This window comes from Lissotriton helveticus, chromosome 6, assembly GCF_964261635.1.
Source record: "Lissotriton helveticus chromosome 6, aLisHel1.1, whole genome shotgun sequence".
Lineage (NCBI taxonomy): Eukaryota > Metazoa > Chordata > Amphibia > Caudata > Salamandridae > Lissotriton > Lissotriton helveticus.
Window position 1 is genome coordinate 47006132 of NC_136067.1, and position 16758 is coordinate 47022889.

General features: G+C 50.0%; 1 protein-coding gene and 1 long non-coding RNA gene across 8 annotated transcripts in view; one reads left to right on the forward strand and one right to left on the reverse strand.

Moving 5' to 3' along the window:
• DNAH8 (dynein axonemal heavy chain 8) overlaps window positions 1–16758 on the reverse strand; it is a 10041960-nt gene that overhangs the window by 2935871 nt on the left and 7089331 nt on the right. The window lies entirely within an intron of this gene.
• LOC144761204 (uncharacterized) lies at window positions 874–1304 on the forward strand. The gene is made up of 3 exons (XR_013595626.1): window positions 874–978; window positions 1068–1144; window positions 1233–1304. It is a non-coding gene; the product is annotated as an uncharacterized LOC144761204 (long non-coding RNA).

The following is a 16758-nucleotide window of genomic DNA, read 5'->3' on the forward strand; positions in this document are numbered from 1 at the left end:
ACAGCGCTGACACTACTGCTTTGTGGGCGGGGTCTCTCCCATGATGTGAAATCTGTCACCCTCTGTATTTCTCGGTGAACAACCTTTACAACGCAACTTTTACAACGCACTACCATTACAACAAAACTTAACGCAACATCCATTACAACGCATGCCATTACAACGCAACCATTACAACGCATGACACTACAACGCATACCACTACAATGCATGTCATTACAACGCAGTCATTACAACGCATACCATTACAACGCATACCATCACAACGCATTGTACCCTTACACTATCCAACACTTACCTACTGTTGCACCCCTTGGAGTTAGAATAGTAATTTTTACCCCTACACTATCCAACACTTACCCTACTGTTGCACCCCCTGGAGTTAGAATAGTAATTTTTACCCCTTCACTATCCAACACTTACCCTACTGTTGCACCCCCTGGAGTTAGAATAGTAATTTTTACCCCTACACTATCCAACACCTACCCTACTGTTGCACCCCCCTGGAGTTAGAACAGTAATTTTTACCGCTACACTATCCAATACTTACCATACATGCAATGTAATGGTATGCGTTGTAATGGTATGCATTGTAAAGGAGGTATGCGTTGTAATGGAATGCGCTGTAAAGGTAGTTTTTAAAAATTTGTTGTAATGGAATGCGTTGTAAAAAATGCATTATAAAGGTATGCGTTGTAAAAATATGCGTTGTAATGTCATACATTCGTATTCCTCCAGCCAGTCCTACGCATTGGATGTGGAATCATGGGCCCAGATTTAACAAGCTTTTGCATTTCTTACCGCTAACAGCACAATAAGAGCCCCAGCCAGTCTGTCTGTGTTAGTTGAAGATGCTCTCGCATTATGTTTATTCCCGGGTCGGATTAAGTTAAGAGCAGGATAGATTCGCCGGCTTGAATGCAGTTCGTTAATCTGGACGCTGAAACCTTGAACATCGGTTAAAACTTTGGCCCGAAGGTAGGGGACGTCACTAGATGTTTCAAAGAGCAGTGAGAGGCATATTGCTCATTACGAACAGTTTCTGATAGTTACATTATTTTGTTTAGGGCATTTGCATGGAGGAGCGAGAGCATCTTCAACTAACACAGACAGACTGGCTGGGGCTCTTATTGTGCTGTTAGCGGTAAGAAAGGCTTTTTTTAGGTTGAATTTATGAGTCAAGTTCAATTTTAATAGTTATTACATTGGACAATTTTGTAATTTGTGCACAGTTGGTGGCTCACGAAGTTTACTCAAGCGTACCCGGCAACTCATCAGCTGGTCTTTGGCTCTTTACAGAGACGTTAGGCACATTACCTCCTATCTTTTATTTAAGAACTGAGGCGTATATTATATATGGACTTATAATCAGGATGATTGTGTTACATACAGGATTGTGTTATCCTTGAACGGACTACTTTTTTCACCGAGCTAATGCGGCAGAGTTATTAAGGTATTCCTTAGTTTGGCAAATAAGATTTGATTTATTGAGCACATCAATGGCTTTACCTTTTTAGTGTGGTTCACATGGAAGTCTCTAGAACACCATTGGATTGGTATTATTCACGATGGGTTAGGCCCTTTCTTTTTTCACTTGCACCACAGGTTTCAACTATGGCATGTACAGATTTACTTAAAAACTTTCATTGGTTTTTTGGACTTTTTGACCTTCTCTTTTTCTTTATCTTCACCTTTCACGGAGACTGTGGTATCACAGGAGAATGCAAACCCTTAGGCTATAGTTGTATATATAACTCAATACGTGACACGCATGTAACTTTTCTGAAATGTCGATATTATGTACTTTTGTTGTAGATTCGGCATCTGAACCAGCCTGGAGAATCAGAACGATAAAAGCTTTAAATTCACCCTTGAAAAAGGGTTCAGTAGAACCCGAAATGCATTGGGTTGTTTTGATTTGATTAATATCTTTTACTTTTATGAATCACAGAGTTGGATTTTGAATATCAATGAATGAATTTATACCTTGCTTTAGAATAATTATGTGAAACACTTGAAATAAATGTGTACAAAGAATGTGTTTAATATCAATTAATGTTGGTTTAAATGAAGTACTAATAATTCTTTAGGCATGTTTGCCAGACAGCTGTGCGTCGCATAGTCCTTGTCTTCAAGTACTCCTCTCATGCTCTAACCATTGAGCCACACTTCTCCACAAAGAGGCCTTGCGCCACGTCCGAGTTCAGACGCCATTCGTGATCCATCATGCACCGACGGCTGAGTTCGTCCGCCCTGGCGTTCAGGGAACCTGCCAGGTGTTGAACCACCAGGGTCACGCCCTGATGTTGCAGCCACTGCCAGAGGCACTGAGCCTCCTGGCATAGGGTCCACTACCCCACCCGCCCTGTTTGTTGCAGTACCACATGGAGGTGGTGTTTTCTGTGAACACGTGCACTACACTCCCCCGGACAGAGGAGAGGAATGCCTTCAGTGCAAGTCGGATCGCCCGCAGCTCCAGAAGGTTGATGTGCAGCTGGGACTCCGCCGGAGACCAGAGGCTTATGATCTCCGTCTCTCCCATGTGGTGCCCCCAGCCCTGGAGGGACGCGTCAGTCACCACTACGTGCTCCGGTTGGGGTAAGGAGAGGGGTCTGCCGCTGACCCAATTGTGGTCCGTGAGCCACCACTGCAATTGTCTTGCAGTGCCCTCCGATATCAAGACATGGTCGGACAAGTTGCACTGATGCTGGGCCCAATGAAACTTCAGGTCCCACTGCAGAGCCCGCATCCGCCACCGGGCATGGTGCACCAGAAGAATGCAGGAGGCCATCAGCCCCAGAAGCCGCAGCGTCAACCTGACCGAGACTCGGGATAAAGGCTGAAAGATCGGAATCAGAGACTGAATATCCCGAACCCGCTGTTCGGGAGGATATACCTGAAACTGCGCCGAGTCCAGAACCGCTCCGATGAAGAGGAGCTTCTGAGAGGGACACAGGTTTGACTTCGGCACATTGATGGAGAACCCCAGCAGGTGCAGGAGGGCGGCTGTAGTCTGGAGGTGGCTGACGACCGTCTGGGGCGAGCCCGCCTTCAACAACCAGTCGTCGAGGTAGGGGAAGACTGAAACCCCTAACCTGCGCAGATGAGCTGCGACCACCGCCATCACTTTCGTGAACACCCGTGGGGCGCTGGTAAAGCCGAAGGGGAGCACGGTAAACTGAAAGTGCTCGTGGCCTACCGTGAACCGCAGGTAACGCCGGTGGGCCGGCAGGATGGGGATGTGAAAATAAGCATCCTGCAAGTCCAACGCTACCATCCAGTCTCCAGGGACAAGGGCAGCTAAGACCTGAGCCAATGTCAGCATCTTGAACTTCTCCTTCCAGAGGAAGCCGTTGACGTTCCGTAGGTCCAATATAGGGTGTAGGCCCCCTTTGCCCTTCTTGGGTACCAGAAAGTAGTGGGAGTAACAACCACACCCTACTTCTGGTGTCGGCGCAGCTCTTTCCCTGTTAGTTCTTCCTCTCGGTCATTCCCCGCATCCTGGGGGTCATCTTGCCCTGCAGCTTCCTCCTTCTTGCCTTTGGGTTTCATGGTTTGCAGCGAGATCGACACTGCCCTGTATGTGGTATGTCGGCCAGCGATCCCCCTCAGACGGCCTCTAGTGCGCCTGCAGGACAGGTACGTGCAGTCCTGTGGTAACCCGGGTTTCTTGCAGTCACTCCTGCGCACAATTAGGACTGTGGATGGGTATTACCCCCGACGTCGCCCGTGCAAGTAGGGCCAGTTTTTCTCGTCGTCCCACGGGTGTTGGGGTCTCCCCCTGCAGCATGCGGCCCAGCAGCACCACTGTTCTCCGCCTCTGCCAATGTAGAGCTCCAGAAGCCCCCACCAGTCCAGCAGCAAGCGCCCCTCAACGAAGCTCAGGCCTCTTCTCAGTGTTACTCTGTGCGTTCCGCTGGCCTAGGTCCCCAGTGGCACATCCAACTTAATTTAGAGGGAACCAATGGTCACCCCCAGCTGCTCTGGGCCCAGTCTCACCCGAACGCCGCCAGCCACTGTAACCCGGTCTCACTGGGCACGCGCCCCTATCCCCAGCTCATGCGAGGCCCAGACCTGCTGCCTGCCCCACCTCCGTAGCGCCTGGCGCAGGCCCGGACCAACACACTCACCGGGGATCACAGTCGGGCGTCATCGGCAGCTGCACTCCTCCGTCTCTGGTCTGCGGGGCCCCAAACGCACAACTGCGCCACAGTTAGTGGGCAAGCCCCCAGGAGTCTCCGGCGAAGCCATGTAGCACTCAGGCGGGATTCCGCTGATTCGCTGCTCTCACATCTGCAGGTCTGCCGATCTCCTGCATCCAACAGAGCTCCCGCCACACAACCGGACCCTTTCAATGACCGTGCCACTCGGTACCGTCTTGCCGGGTCAGATCCGCCCAAGTCCCGGGGATGCAGCCATCAGCACCCCCTGCCGGTTGTCGCCGCCGAGCGGCCGCCTCGGGGCCCACGCCGCCAAGACCGATCTCACCGCCGCAGGAGCAGTCCTTCCGCCCTCGCGATCGCCACGGAGCCGGCGCGGTCCTCCTCAGCTCCGGTCTCCGGCCGCCATCTTGCCGTCCTCCATCAGCGGCAGAGATCGGGCAAATCCACGCCCAGGACGCCACGGGGCCTCATGAACCACAGTTTTGGTCGTATTCTCGTGGTGTCACCTTCCGACACTATCCTCGGGAAAATCCGTCAGTTTCAGGAGTTTTTATCAGGAGATATTAGGGTTCTAGCGCGGAGCCGTCGGCTCACGCTACTACACCCATCGGCCACGCCCCTCCATGACCTCAATAAGGTTTAAATTCAAGACACCCCACAGAAAGACTAGGCCCATGCACCACTGAGTACCCCATGGCATAATGGTTGAAAGCAAGGCAAACTGGGTGCAGGCCTGAGTACACTGCCTGGCTTCAAAATGGCCCCTTGACCCCCACCACATGGCCAGGCCCTGCGAGTACCAGGCCTCAAAATGGCCCCCACCCACATGGCCAAGCCCCAACACCAACCCAAAAAGTCTAAAAACACTCCAAAACCACCCCAATCCCATGCCATCCATGCCCTCAATGATGTTTAAATTCAAGACAGCCCACAGAAAGACTAGGCCCATGCACCACTGAGTACCCCTGGGCATAATGGTTGAAAGCAAGGCAAACTGGGTGCAGGCCTGAGCACACTGCCTGGCGTCAAAATGGCCCCTTGACCCCCACCACATGGCCAGGCCCTGCCTGTACCAGGCCTCAAAATGGCCCCCACCCACATGGCCAGGCCCCAACAACACTCCAAAAAGTCGAAAAACACTCCAGAATCACCACAATCCCATGCCGTCCATGCCCTCAATGATGTTTAAATTCAAGACACCCCACAGAAAGACTAGGCCCATGCACCACTGAGTACCCCTGGGCATAATGGTTGAAAGCAAGGCAAACTGGGTGCAGGCCTGAGCACACTGCCTGGCTTCAAAATGGCCCCTTGACCCCCACCACATGGCCAGGCCCTGCCTGTACCAGGCCTCAAAATGGCCCCCACCCACATGGCCAAGCCCCAACACCAACCCAAAAAGTCTAAAAACACTCCAAAATCACCACAATCCCATGCCATCCATGCCCTCAATGATGTTTAAATTCAAGACACCCCACAGAAAGACTAGGCCCATGCACCACTGAGTACCCCTGGGCATAATGGTTGAAAGCAAGGCAAACTGGGTGCAGTACTGAGCACACTGCCTGGCTTCAAAATGGCCCCTTGACCCTCACCACATGGCCAGGCCCTGCCTGTCCCAGGCCTCAAAATGCCCCCACCCACATGGCCAGGCCCCAACAACACCCCAAAAGTCGAAAAACACACAAAAATCACCACAATCCAATGCCATCCATGCCCTCAATGATGTTTAAATTCAAGACACCCCGTAGAAAGACTAGGTTCATGCACCACTCACTACACCTGGGCGTACTGGCTAGTGAGGCTTTACAGGCACCCCAAAATTTTAAAAAAATCAACATATAACAGTGAGCGAAAATTCCATGACATAAATGAGAATTAAGTTTTTAAAAAAATCACAGAAACAGTTGTATCATGCACCCATGACTAACCCTGGTCCTACTGTATACTGTGGCTACCCACCACATTATATATTTTGTTTAAGTTGTGAAAAAAAGTTTTAGAACTGTAGTTGCCTCAACTGCAATGCCCCAAACAAACAACACCAACTTACTTGTAAAATCTCAAGTCCAAAAGTGATCCAAACTCCAAAGTCCAAAAAGTCCTCAAATACAAATATCCAGTAGCAGCCACAAAAAGTAATCCTTTCAGCTCCACAGGCAAATTAAAAGTGACATGGGCATGGACAAAGCACTGGGAGGAGCCTGCTGGACAGGAACAGGAAGTTGGAGACTCTGGGGCACTTCCTTCCTCCCACCCCACCCCAAAAAATGGACTCCTGCACCAAAAAGTGCAGCCAAATGTCAATCTGAGGAGTTATTCTGATCAAAATCATCATTTTCACAAGGTTTATGCTTTCTGCGGTGGATTTCTTGTGCAGAATTGCAATTTTTGCAATTTCGAGAATGCGAGCTGTTCAAATTTCCCGCCGGAAGTCAGCTGCGCGCCGCATCTACGTGTTCGGCATTGTTTACTCCCGCAATGCGTGATCGCGGGCCTTTATGACGTACTCGCGTTGTCAAACTCTCGCTGTGTAAGATGGCAAGCCGCGATAACGTAATTGCGTTCGAAAAAGTCTCACGCGATCACGCAGCAAGATCGAAAATGGCGCAGCACACGCAAAACCGGGAGAAAAACAACTCGGCGGACTCAGAATCACGGTAAGTCAACGCCGCACGCGCAAATTGTATTTTTCAAGCGCGACCAAGCAAAATAATTCGTAGCTTGCGAATTTGCGAATTATTGGGCAAATTTGCGCGATTCGCGAAATCGTCAAAAATCCGCAAATTCGCCCTCGAAGCGGATTTTACGCCCAGATCTTGCTAAGTGTAGGAGGTAAGGGAGAATAACATCCTCCTGGCCCTTGGTCGGATCCAGGTGACGTTCCCTACACCAAAGAAAAAACCTCAACTTAAACGTGTAAGACGTTCTTGTGGAGGGCCTTTTGGCTTCTCTCAATATATGCATACAATCAGGAGGCAGATTCAAATGTCCGTATTGGAGGACCTCAGGAGCCATGCTGTTAAGTTCAGGGAGGGAAGGTTTGGATGAAGAATCCTCCCCCTCCTCTTGGACAGAAGGTCCGGCCACCAGGGCAACCTCCTGTGTGGAAGTACCGACAGATGAAGAAGGTCTGGGTACCACCACTGCCGCGGCCAATCCGGAGCTACCAGGATCATGGTCATGTCTGATCTGAGGAGCTTGGACATCACCTTCGGGACCAGGGACAGAGGACGAAAAGCGTAAGCAAAGGTCCCTGACCAGTCCATCTAAAGTGCATTCCCTCGTGTCCCTGGACGGTGGAATTTGGATGCGAAGGCGTGGCATTTTGCATTTACGTCGTCTGCAAAAAGGTCTATTTCGGGATGACCCCACCGATGGAAGAGGTCTGCCAACACCTCGTCGTGCAGCACCCAGTCTGATTGGTCTTCGAAGTGCCTGCTGTGTGCGTCTGCTTTGATGTTTAGCTCTCCTGGCAGATGCACTGCCACCACTGTGAGGTTCCTGGCGAGCAGCCAGTGCCAGATCACCTGCGACTCCAGGGAGAGGGGACGCAACCGGGTTCCACCCTGTTTGTTCAGGTAGAACATGGTCGTCGTGTTGTCGGTCTGGACCAGCACCAAATCCGATTCTATGGCAGGCAGAAAAGCTTTCAGAGCTAGATGGACCGCTCGAAGCTCCAGCATGTTGATGTGGTAAGTCTGCTCCTTGGTGGACCACCGCCCCTGTATCTGGAGGCGTCCCACCATCAGATTGGGCTGTTGAATCCACCAGGAAATGGAGGATCTCGCCACCTGGGAGAGAGATATTCGATCCTCCCATCGACCTGTAGCCTGATCCCACTGATCCTCTAGAGACTGCTGCAAGGGATGCATCTGCAGTCTGGCATGGGGGATGAGGAAAATGCACGACGCCATGGATCCTAGCAGAGATGCCACCTGCCGGACCGTCGGGCACTGTACTTGGAACAGAAGCTTGCATTTCTGCCGCATTGAGGACAGTCTCTCCTTCGAAGGATACACTCTTCCCACGCTTGTGTCCAGAACGGAGCCAAGGTAGTGGATGCTCTGAGTGGGAGTCTGCACTGACTTGTCCTTGTTGACATGGAGGCCAAGTTTGTGCAGGTGTCGCAGGCATGCCTGAAGGTTGTGATGCACTTGCTGTGGAGAAGGACCTTTCAGCAGCCAGTGGTCCAGATATGGATAGACGAAGAGAACTTTTTTGTGTAGGAAAGCTGCCACTACCGCCATACACTTGGTGAAGACTCTTGGCGCTGACTTGAGGCCGAAGGGCAGAACCTTGAACTGGTAGTGTTTGTGGCCGACCACAAACCTCAGGTACTTGCGGTGGTGCTTTGCAATGCCGATGTGGAACTACGCATCTTGGAGGCCCACCGAACACATCCAATCTTCGACTTGAAGATGTGGACATATTTGGTGAAGGGCCAACATGCGAAACTTCTCCTTGATTATAAACTTGTTTAGAAGTCGAAGATCCAGAATAGGTCAAAACTTGCCCTCCTGATCTTTTTGGGGGACAAGAAAGTACCTGGAGTAAACTCCTCTTCCTCTTTGTGAAGGAGGAACCTCTTCTATCGCATGCTTCTGAAGAAGAGCTCTCACCTCTTTTCGAAGCAGGGGCAGCTTATGAGGCACGCACGGAAACGAAGTGCGTATCCATTCCTCAGTATATTCAGCACCCAACGATCTTTTGTGATGCTGACCCACTCTGCTAGATGTTGAAATACGCTTCCTCCCACTGGAGTGGGTAACTGCGGCAGAGGAAGACACTGTTCATGACTTGCCACCTCTCGTCGTGGCTGAGGACTGCTGGTGACCTCCTCTACCTTGGTTAGACTTTCCTCCTCGAAACTGAGGTTTGTTCTGGGTCTTGCCTTGGGACCACTGAGGGGTTTGAACCCTCTGTTGAGGCCCATTGCGTTGATTAGACTTGTAGCGGCGTTTGAATTCTTTCTTCTTCTCTAAACCAACCGCTTTAACAGTGTCCAACTCTGTTTTCATCCGTGTCATCTCTTCTTCTGCGTGAGCTCTGAAGAGAGAAGAACCAGAAAAGGGAAGATTGAGTATCCTCTGTTGGGCATCAGGTTTCAGGCCTGTGAGTCTTAACCAGGCCTGTTGAACAAAGCAGATTTTCCCCAGATATCCTCAAGCACTGCTTTGGCGTTAGTCGCCTCTAATTTAATCGTAATTATCAAATAAAGAGGCGGGCGCTTGAAATTGGAAAGCAGGAAACGGATTTATTCTTCGAGCACGTCAGATCAGACAAGCAGGGTGTCGTCTCGAGGTGCTCCAACTGCATCTCTGTGGCCTGGCCTTTTATACATGGGTTTATTTCTTTATTACAGTGTAACACATTCCTGACGTTTCTTTGATGCATTATAAACCATCTTTGGAATCCCCGCTTCAGGCCCGTTCCCACACATATCAACAGTACTGTACCCCCACCCCCGGTCTCAGTAGGTGATTGCTACCGTGCAGCTGGGCATTCCGGCAGGAGCTGAAATACGCGCAATCGGGGATCTCATGGGGTTGTGACATTGATTAATTCCGACTCCTTTGATGAGAGGCGGAATCCTACTGTATGGGGCAATAAACTATATCCGCAGGGGTTGGTTATGGCCTGGGATCGGATCGAGTAGCCAGGTGCAGGGGAGGAGATTGTCGAAGGGCCTGTTCGTGCGCAAGGGATGAAAGGGTATGTGGGCTCGGCATGGGAAGTGGCTCCGGGGCAGGGTTGCGCTGAGGATGCTTTTATGACTCTAGCATGTGTGCTTGGGGGCTGCCAGCGCATGGGGAATGATTGCGAGGTTGGGGAGACGTGCAGGCGATCGGCAATGTTACGATCTGGCCATAGTGTCTAAAATGGCTGCCGCTTACACGCTCGCAAAGGCCTAAGCAGGACAAGATGGCGCCGGTAATGTTCACATCGTAATCGAATATCTAACAGTCCTTCCTTTGAACATGCCTAGTCATCTTGTCAATCTATGTCAATGTTCATCATATTCTGTATCTCTTTGTCATACAATGCTTTCATGTTTTCAAATTTTGTGTCCAAAGTCTTAGGGCATATCGAGTTCATAAAAAGAGAGCATAAGGGTGGTATGCATTGTATTCCTAAGCAGCAACCACATATTACAAAAACTGACACCAATATTATTATCAACAGTTTCCAGCCCCAGTCTTTCAAAATGCTCCAAAACCAGCTTCCAAGTGTCCAATCTTCTTGTTCCCGATGGATCTCTGATGCCAGTCTATGGAGGTGTTCGATTGCCTTGTAGACGGAAGGTGAGTAGTCTGGGACGAAGGTGCAAGAGCTGGCACCGATGATGCGGCATGCTCCTCCACGATCTGCCAGTAACACATCAAGCACAAGGCGGTTCTGCAAAGCCACGAGGCGGACCGCCTGCAGTTCAGCTGTGTTGTTGGTGAGGATGCCAGCCGTGATGTTCAGAGCTGTTTCGACTGCTTGGGTCAGATGTCGGATGGCTCGACTGTTTGCCATCAGACCCCACAGAGGGATGAGTCCTTTTGCTGCATAGAGGAACTGTGATGCGGTGGAGTCTGCTTGCTCTATGTCTTTCAAGCGTTTCTGTCTGTGATAGGCTGCTGGTGCAACGTACGTTGGAGGAAGGACAAAAGCGATGTAGCATGTGCCCCCCCAGCCTTTTGGGAGCCAGGTGTAAGCCTTTGTACCGCAGACAAAGTACATATTTGGTGATGCCACAAATGAAGGAGTGTCGATAGTGTTCAGAGTCCTTTTTATGGGGCAGGCGCTGTGGCCTATGATTTTCGTCCCATGGCCCTCAATGCAAACAAGGCCTGAGACGTTCACCACAGATAGGGCCACAGTCAGAGTTGCTGCAGTCCGCTTTCGTAGATATGAGAAGGTGGGTCGGGCTGGGTTGTTGAACACTTGCATTTCGATTCGTTCTTTTTCCAGAATGTTCATTTGAAAGGTAGCGTTTGAGGTCAGAGGGCAAAAGGGAGCAGGGGTTTTTCCAGTTTTGTTCAGCCAGAACTCGTTGTAGAACTGTGTCATTGTTCTGTCGGATGTGGCATTGTCATTGTAGCTCTCTTGCAGGAGCATTAGCCAGGCAAGGCAGGACCCATGAACAGAGAAGGGTGAAGGGATAAAGGGAATGGAGTGTTCGGTTGCATGTGGTAGCAGCCCACAGATCCAACAGTTTGTGGTATTAGCAGCAAGGTTGTGTTGATGCAGCAGTTGTACAAAGGAGTTGTTTCAAAATTCTTTGTGTCGTTCTTGGAGATGGGGCGATAGTGAGACAAGATAATGTTCTTTCTTGGTGGTGGGCTGCATAGTGGGTGAAATTGTCTGGTGAGCAAGAGTGCTCTCTTCTATGATCCAGACTGTGGCCATCAGCAAGAGGCAGAGGAGGGATACGATGAAAAGTACAATTGTCTTTGTGCTATGCAGTTTGGCAGTCTTGGGGTCTTTAAGGTGGGTCTCCGGTCGTCCGGGATCTTCCATCACCTTCAAGAGGCTCGGTGACTGGCGTCTCTCCTGGTAGCCTTAGTAGTGTTAGCTACTGCTCCGAGATTTTTGACTTAGTTAGTGGTCTGCTTTGTCGAGGCACTCTCCTTTCGTCGCAAGTTATACCCTTTCCTGGATGGCGCAGTGGGATCGGGAAATTCTGCCAATTCAAGTGTCTCCGATTCTGGGTAACAACTCAGGGCTGGTCTGTCTTTGTTCAGGAGCTCTTCTTGGGTATCCACGTTTTCGTTCGTCGCCAGGGTCGGTGATATTCTTCTGCAATGGTGAGCGTAGAGCCAATTATTTTTCCCTTCCACTCGAAGTGCAGTTCGGGTGGTGATCAGGACTTGCCAGGGGCCTGTCCACCTGGGTTCCAGACTCTTCAATCTTTGAAAGTTCTTTATCAGAATGTAGTCCCCAGGTTTGATGTTGTGTCCGGGGCCCCTGGATGCATCCGGTATGGCTTGCTGCACCTATTGGTGGATAACAGTTAGTTCTTTGGTAAGGTTATGCAAGTAATCAGACATTAGGATGTCTGGGACATCGAGGATGGAGGTAGGCTTCGGCGCGGCCCAAATGTTCATTGGCCGGCCAAAGACAACCTCGTACGGAGTCAAGTGGTGTCTGGTTGGGGTGGAGCGCATTGATAGCAATGCCAGTGGGAGGGCGTCATGCCATTTCAGTCCTGTGGTGGCAACTATCTTTGCTAGCTTCAGTTTTAGTGTGGCATTGTGCCTTTCTACCAGGCCTGCACATTGGGGGTGGAAAACTGCGTGGAACTTTTGTCTTACTCCCAACCCTTTCAATATGAGTTGGATAACTTCGGCTACGAAGTGGGGGCCATTGTCGCTCCATAAAATTCGGCAAAGGCCGTAGCGTGGGAAAACTCTTTTAACAACACCTTTGCAGTAGTGGTGGCGGTGTTGTCGCGGGTGGGGTAAGCTTCTACCCATTTGCTGAATGCACATACAATAACTAGGGCGGATTTCAGACCATGGCACCTTTCTAACTGTATGTAATCCATTTGGAGGACTTCAAACGGATGGTCGGGGACTCCAAATACTCCCCGTGGTACTACTGTCCCTTTCCCTGGATTGTGTTGTAGGCATACCATGCATTGCTGAACTAGGCGTTTCGCTGAATCAGCTATCCTGTTATTATGACATACTCTAGTGATTAGTTCGGTCATGGGGGCGGAACCTATGTGTGCCGATAAGTGTGCCATGGTCAATATGGGTATCAAATATGCATTGGGTAACAGCCTTTGTCCTTCATCCTCCAACAGCCTTCATCGTCTTTTAGTCCCACCCGAGCCCATTCAGTCAGTTCGTGTGGTGTACTCGTCAGTTGGATATCCCTAATAGTGGTCCTAGCATCTGTCCATTTCTCTACTTGTGACCTGGTTACATACATTTGTGTCGTCGTTCTGTTTTCAGCTGTGGCTCGGGCAGTAACGTCAGCGAGTGTGTTTCCCTGTCCTATAATGTCCGTTACTTTCTTATGTGCTTGGCATTTGATTACTGCTAGATGCTTGGGGAGGAGGACTGCTTCGGTCAAGGCGGAGTCTAGATCTCCATGTAAGATCGGTGTGCCGTGTGAGGTCAGGAATCCTCTTTCCTTCCAAGAAGTCCGAAGTGATGAACTATCCCAAAGGCATACTGGCTGTCCGTGTATATGTTTACTGTTGTCCCTGCTGCTAAGATACATGCTCGTGTGAGGGCAATCAGTTCTGCCGCCTGTGCGGATCGCTGGGCAATTCGGGCTGTTTCAATAATGGTTCGGGCTGTGGTGATGGCATATGCGGCGGAGGTGGTGCCATCGGGGAGTTTGATGCATGAGCCATCTACCCATAATTCTCCGTCAGGTTCTGGGAAAGCAGTGTCTCGGAGGTCTACTCTACTCTTTGTCTGTTCGTCGGTGAGGGTCACACAGTCATGTTGGGGAGTTATATTAGGGTCGTTTTCAGGCAGTGGTAACAATGTAGCTGGGTTCAGAGTGGTGCATCGTTTCAGAGTAATGTGTGGTGCTAATAGGGTCAACTCGTATTCAGTCAATCGTGCACTAGTCAGGTGCTGGGTCTTGGTTTGGTTCAGGAGGGTGTCAACAGCATGGGGTACTAACACTGTAAGAGGGTTGGAAAGCACAATTCCTTCACTCCGTCGTATCGAGACTGCTACGGCTGCAACAGCTCGTAGGCAAGCTGGTAATGCTCTGGCTACGGGGTCAAGAGTGGCTGAGAAATAGGCGCAAGGGTGCTGTTTGGGGCCAATCTATTGGGTCAAGACAGATAATGCACATCCCTCTCTTTCGTGTGTGAAAAGGGCGAATAGTTTGGATTAGTCTTGAGGTTCCTAGAACGGGTGCCGAACAAAGGGCGTCTCGTAATTCTTTGAACGCGGTCTGGCATTGGGGGTCCAAGGGAGGGGAAAGGGAACATCTTTGGCTAGAAGGGAAAGTAGGGGCTTAACAACAAGACTGAAGTTCGGAAACCGCTGTCGGCAGAATGAGGTGAGGCCTACCAGGGAGCGGACTTGCTTCTGGCTCTTAGGGACGGGAGTATCTAGGATAGTCTTGATTCTGTCAGGTGTGAGTTTCCTTCCTTCCTCTGATAAGAGGTGTCGGGAAACTTTGTTACCATTCTCTGCAAGGAAGTGTAGGAGCTGGATGGTGGCTGTGACTGCAAGTGGAGTGGTGTCGGCTGCTAAAAGGATATCATAGACATTCTGTATTAACACCACTTCGTCTGGTAACTGAACTGCGTCTAACTGTCTCTTGAGTGCCTGTCTATAGATACTCGGGCTTTCGGTGTACCCCTGGGGTGCTCGACAGAATCTATACAAGCGGGATCTTAGGGTCAATCCAAAGAGGTAGCGACTGTCTTGGTGAATGGGTATGGAGAAGAAGGCATTTTTGAGGTCGATGACAGTAAAGGTGGTGGCAGTGGACGGGATCAGGGTCAGGAGGGTGGTGCTGTCAGAGACTACAGGATACTGTGGCACAACTATCTTGTTGACCTCTTGGAGGTCGATAATGAAGCGGTATGCTTTCTCATCTCCCTCTCCTTGTCTTTTGATGATTAGTAGAATTGAGCTGTTGCCGATGTTGCCAACTACTTCTTCTACTACTCCTGCGTCTACTAGTGACTGTATTATTTCAATTAGTGCTTTCTCGCCTTCTGGTGATATCTTGTACTGGGGTACTTTCGGTAGGGTTGCGTCACATGCACTGGGTCTATCATCATTCGTCCTACGTCTGAGTCAGCTTTCGCCCATAAGTGTGATGGCAAGGTATCGAGTAGGGATACGTCTGTGTCAGCAATGGGCTACATGTGTTGTGGAGGGCAAGATCTGAGTGGGCCAGGGTTGTCATACAGGAGGACTCGGATTCCGTCGGGCGAGCATCTAATAGTTGCTCGAAAATACTTCAGCAAGTCAAGACCCATAATGGTGTCCGGAGTATTGGAGGAGAGGAGAAATGTCGTGTCAATGATATTGTCTTCAAGATCAAAAGGGATCGGTTTGGACAAGGGGTTGGTGGAGGGCGTACCATCAAATCCTATTGATGTCACCTGTGAGCCAGACAAGGGTGCCCTCGGAATCATTCGTTTGGATAATGCACTACGTGTTGCTCCTGTGTCTACCAGAAATGAAGACTTCGTGCCTAGGACCTTTGCGGTAACATAAGGGCCTTGCTGTTCAACATAGAGCTCGACTGGATCCCTCCCTTGCCCTTGGCAGTCCTATGCGTAGTCGTATGCGTTGTCGCAGTCAGACTGTTGGTACTGATTCTGTCGGGGACGGTCAAATGTATCCGTTCTACCTGGCCTTTCGTTACTAATGTCGTTTGTGTACCCTCGTCCACGTCCTCTATTTCTCGGTCCATTCGCTAGTTCTCTTGCTTCTTTGTTCCTATTCATTTCTAACAGGACTGGACATTGAGACTTCCAATGCCCGTACTCTTTACAAAAAGCACATTGGTACTCGCCTAAGTCTCTACGTCCAGCGTAGGGTACAAGTGCATTGCTTCGGGCGGTGGAATTCTAGGGGTATTGTGTTGGTGACCTCCCTGGTACTGTTCTTTCCCTATACTCACGCCTTGTAATTGGGCTATCATAACCCGTTCTTCTAAATCCTTCTTTTTCCTTTCGGAAGCTCTATCGCTTTCATTCTTTTGGTGCTCATAATACTGAGCCATTTGGAGGATGGCCGCGGGCTTCGAAGCAGCCAAACTGCTTTCACTAGTTTGCAATTTCTGCAAAACATCTGGTAACAATCCTTTAACATAATTTTGTACGAACAAGTGATGCCGGTCGCAGTGGTCATGTCCTGTCCACTGTAATCGGAAAACACTGTTTCGAACTGGGAGAAGTATTCGGAGACATCTTCTTGGGGTTTTTGGCGGCAAGCTGTCACTGTAGACCAGTCTAACTTTTTCTCGGGGATTAGAGTCTTTACCTTTTGTACGATTATATCTGGGAGATCTAATATTGCTTTTAGGGGTTTCTGTCCAGGGTTTCATTGTTTATCTAGGTTGCCGAATTGTTCCCAAGTATGTCCGAACAGATCAGTGTGGTCGACTTTCCGGATTTGCTTCCACACGTCAGCTGGCAGACATAGCCCAAAGAACAAGTCAATATCGGCAAGGGTCGTTGATCCCAAAGCGGTACCTAGTTCCGTATAGAACGCGGTGGGATTCTTTCGCAAGTCCGGCAAGGATTTGCGGAACTTTAGTATATCCTGTGTAGGAGAGTGGGGTCTGCAATCCTATGGTCACCCCAGATTTTTGCTTTTTGCTTCACTCGTTTACGACTTTCCCTGGCTGTGGGCCTGCTAATCAGACCCACAGCCTAGCTGTTCTCTCTCTAAATTGACAACCATGTACCTTAGGTGCATTTACCAATTGGTACTGGGCCACCTTATCAGTCCCTGTACAGTATACCTTAGGTATCCAGGGCATAGGTGTACCCAGGGCCTACCAGCGGCTGAAGCATGTATTATGCCACCCCTGGCTGGCCATCTAAACAGACACAACTGGCTGCACGACAGCTGGGGCAAGGTGGTGTAATCACCCTTTGCTTTAGATA